This window comes from Lycium ferocissimum, chromosome 7, assembly GCF_029784015.1.
Source record: "Lycium ferocissimum isolate CSIRO_LF1 chromosome 7, AGI_CSIRO_Lferr_CH_V1, whole genome shotgun sequence".
Classification (NCBI taxonomy): domain Eukaryota; kingdom Viridiplantae; phylum Streptophyta; class Magnoliopsida; order Solanales; family Solanaceae; genus Lycium; species Lycium ferocissimum.
The window spans coordinates 54,027,821-54,032,325 of NC_081348.1; the positions used below are offsets into that span (position 1 = coordinate 54,027,821).

A 4,505-nucleotide genomic window follows, 5' to 3' on the forward strand; every position below is an offset into this window, starting at 1 on the left:
TAGCGATTTATTTATATAATATGTTTTTCTATAATTAGTAGGACAAAGTCAAGATTTCCAATTGACTTTGAAATTATTGTACTTTAAGCCCATGGTCAAAACCTGCAGATTGGCAGAATGATCAAACGTTGTATTCTACTCACAACGGGAATAATAGTTCTTATAAAAAGAAAACATAAATAATACTAGTACTAGTACTATAGTATAAAATATGGAGCAAAATCCCATATATCTACTTCATTATCTCACCTGCAAAATTCTTAACACATCATGGATTACTATACACTTGTTTTGGGATCATTTTTTGCCTGCAGTTTTCTTTTTATTGTTGCAAAAATATGTAAAAGAGGCAACAAAAAACTTCCACCCGGGCCATCACCATGGCCAATAATTGGAAACCTTCACTTATTAGGTGCAAAACCCCATATATCACTAACTAAACTTGCCAAGATCTATGGTCCAATTATGAGTTTAAGACTAGGACAAATAACTACAATTGTCATTTCTTCACCAGCCATGGCAAAACAAGTCCTGCAAAAACAAGATCAAGCATTTTCCACTAGATTTATCCAAGCGCACAACCACGACAAATTTTCTGTGGGATGGCTTCCTGTTTGTCCTCAATGGCGAATTCTTCGTAAAATATTGAACACAAATATCTTCTCTTCTAATAGGCTTGATGCAAATCAACATCTAAGATCTCAAAAGGTTCAAGAATTGCTTGCTTATTGTGCAAAATGTAGTCAAGAAGGTGAAATTGTGGATGTAGGTCAAGCTGCTTTCAAGACTATTCTCAATTTGTTGTCCAACACCCTTTTCTCCAAGGATTTGGCTGATCCTTTTTCAGATTCAAAGGTACCTTTGTGATCCCATTGTTCGAATTTTTCTGTACTAAATGATGCATGTATTGAATATGTTACACTGTTAATATAATGTTTAGGACTTTCTTTTTGGATTCTAAGGTAGAGCTGAAGGACGTGATGTGGAACTTCATGGTCGAGGCTGGAAAGCCTAATCTAGTGGATTTTTTTCCGATACTTGAAAAAATTGATCCTCAAGGAATAAGACGTCGCATAACTTCTCATATTGGTAAGTTGTTTAGGATCTTTGATGGTATAATCAACGAGCGATTGGAAGAAACAAGAAGCAGACGTGGTGAAAAAAGTGATGTTTTGGAAGAGTTTCTCAATATTAGTGAAGAGAACCCTGAAGAGATTAATCATAATCACATCAAGGCTTTGTTCATGTTTTGTGCTCCTCATTTATCGGCTTTTTTTTTTACCATCAAAAGTTCAAAATGATTTTAAAGTACTCTGCTAAGCATTTAAGGAAGAAAGATTGAATGAAAACTTAGTAATAGAAGTAGTTGTTAACGGCAAACTAGAGTCTTGATGGACCATTAACGCTCAAGTCTCAAGAAGAGAAGGAAATATTAAACTTTACTGGCGATTTCTGAAAGAACTGAGCAAAATGACTGCAATCTCATGACATAATGGAAATAGACAGTATGCACTATTAAAATAAGAAAATATCTTACTAGGTTTGACTTGTTATATACTTTAGTTAATTATAAATGTTGTAGGACGTCTTTCTTGCGGATACGGATATTGCGACAAGCACATTGGAATGGGCTATGGCAGAGTTACTTAAACAACTAGAGATTATGAAAAATCACAAGTTGAACTTGCAGAAGCCATTGGAAAAGGAAAACCAATAAAAGAAGCTGATATTTCCCGATTTCCTTATTTGCAATGCATTATTAAAGAAATCCTAAGAATGCACCCACCGGTTCCGTTCTTAGTCCCACGCAAAGTGGAACAAGCCGTTGAAGTGTGTGTCTATGTCGTCCCGAAGGGCTCACAAGTCCTAGTTAATGCGTGGGCGATTGGATGAGACTCGACTTTTTGGGAGGACCCTTTAGTATTTAAACCTGAGAGGTTTTGGAATTTGGATTTAGACGTGCGGGGTCAAGATTTTGAGTTGATCCCATTTGGTGCTGGACGAAGGATATGCCCTGGCTTGCCACTAGCATTAAGGATTGTTCCAATAATATTGGGCTCGCTCTTGAATTCCTTCAATTGGAAACTTGAGGGAGGAATCAGACCAGAAGACTTGGACATGGAGGAGAAGTTTGGCATCACCTTAGCCAAAGCCCATCCTTTGCGAGCCATCTCATCTCCGATTTGATGTTGCTCCAGCCATATGATGCTTCTAAGTGAAATTAATCGTTATTTACAATTTATCGTCACTTGTTTAAAGGTTTGTTTTAATCGTGTGTTCATATTGTATTATATTGTGTTGTTACTTTAATTTACTTAATTGTATTGTTGAAACTATTTTGACATAAACAAATGTATACTCATTTTACGTAACAACCAATTTAGTGTTATCATAGATTGTTACATTATTTTCATTTTGCCTTTACTACTGCTTAATAATATCATTTTACATTTTAGTACCTTATTTTTCTCTTTTAACTCCATCCTTATCATATCATACTCCCTCCGTCCAATTTATGTGATATAGTTTGATTGGGCATGGAGTTTAAGAAAAAAGGAAGACTTTGAATCTTGTGGTCTAAAACAAGCCAAAGATATTTGTGTGGCTATAGATCATTTCGTTAAGCGTAAAAGGTAAAGTTTAAAGTTAAATTGTTCCCAACTAAGGAAATGTATCATTCTTTTTGGGACGGACTAAAGAGGAAAGTGTATCACATAAATTGAGACGGAGGGAGTATCACATTTAAGAAATCCTTCCTCATCAGTACTCCTCCTCCTCGCCATATTATATATATATATATATATATATATATATATATATATAGAACTTCTCCATCTACCCCATTTATTATTTCTTCGGTAGTTGTTTCCAGCTTTTTAGTTTGGTAGTGACCGATAGTAGTGGTACTTCAGGCATTATTCATCCGACCTCAGGTACACCATAGCTGGAATGTAATTTGTGGCAATAGTAGCTACAAGTTAAAACTTATTTCCTAAGCAGCTACAAGTTAAATGGTGACACGAAAAGTGAGTATTACTGCGCTTCACTCCTTAGTAGTCTTATGCTTGAGCCTCCCCTCCCTTGCTTATATTTTATGGAGGGTAACATATACTTAAGCTGTGTCCAAATAATATTGAAGACAACAGGACCATTATTTTGTCATAGCAAAACATGGCACCAAATAATCAATACTGGTGAGCATAGAATATCAGCAAACAATCTAAAAACTTGAATCTTGCGAAGCCGTCACATGGAATTAATCCAGCAACAACTCCGTTTTAAAAATAGATTAAACTGTTGTTGCTTTATGGACCACTCGCAAGAAGGTTAGGCAAACATATTCTTTAATCTTTCAGAGACAAAAATCGTTCAGTCTTCTTTTCTCTTTTTTTGCCGCCTTAGATATTATACACATCCCGGCCTTACGTTTTCTTCCAACTTTTCTATATTAAATCAACAATCTGTAAAGCTTTAGATTGTTAGTTCAGTTTTCTATAAGTATTTTTATGTTTGATTTAAATATGTGTTCTTAGTTGCCTATCGCTTGACGTGTGACTGCAATTGCGAAACCTTCCTTCAATTTTCGTGACCTTCTGTTGTGTATTGATAAGTCGTGGATTTGTGGACAATTTACATCCACTCCTTATACTATTTAGGAGTCTTTTAAGTATTATTTTCTATTTTTATAGTGTTTTCTTGTGTTTTTAGGATTTGAGAGTTCAAGAACAAAAAGGGAGCAAAATAGCAGAAAAAGATAAAAAATCATCAGTTGTGGAGAAGAATGCGACACCGCAAGGTCAGGATGCGGCCGCAAGTTGAGCTTGTGTGCTGAACAGAGAGGTTGCCAAAAATACTTGTATGCGAAGAGTATGCGGCACCGCATACTTGAGATGCGGAGCCGCAAAAGCCAAATGCGACCACTTACTTTCGCCCTTTGCAACCAGTGAGCTTGACAATTTGAGGTGAAATGCGATGAAGATGAGGCACCGCATACTTGAGATGCGGAGCCGCAAAAGCCAAATGCGACCACATACTTTCGCCCTTTGCAACCAGTGAGCTTGACAATTTGAGGTGAAATGCCATGAAGATGCGGCCGCATATGTGAAGTACAAGCAAATCAAGTGAAGAAGGCCAAGTGAAGGAATACGACCGCATCTCGAGAATGCGTCACCGCAAGTTGGCCGCATAATCGACGGGGATTGAAAGTCGAAGAAGTTAAGACGTGAGAATACGGCCAGATTGCGGCCACATGTACCTGTCGCATAGTGTCATTTAGGCTCTTTTCTGTACCTTTTATCCTCCCTCTATAAATACCATGTCTAGGTTTTTGTTCACACGTTGAATATTCCCTACTCAAACTTTCCTCTCTTGGCTTTAGCATTAAAGAAGAATCTTTTAGGTGAAGAATTCAGGAAAGCTTTTGTTTTACTCCAATCAATCATTGTAAGACATGAATACTTTATTTATTGATATTTTTATTGCTTTTAATATGAGTAGCTAAATAC

At 36.5% G+C, this 4,505-nt stretch overlaps 1 pseudogene; it reads left to right on the forward strand.

The window, feature by feature from the left end:
• The first annotated feature begins 270 nt into the window (after positions 1-270).
• Positions 271-2,335, forward strand: LOC132062334 (geraniol 8-hydroxylase-like; annotated as a pseudogene).
• Positions 2,336-4,505: the final 2,170 nt, after the last annotated feature.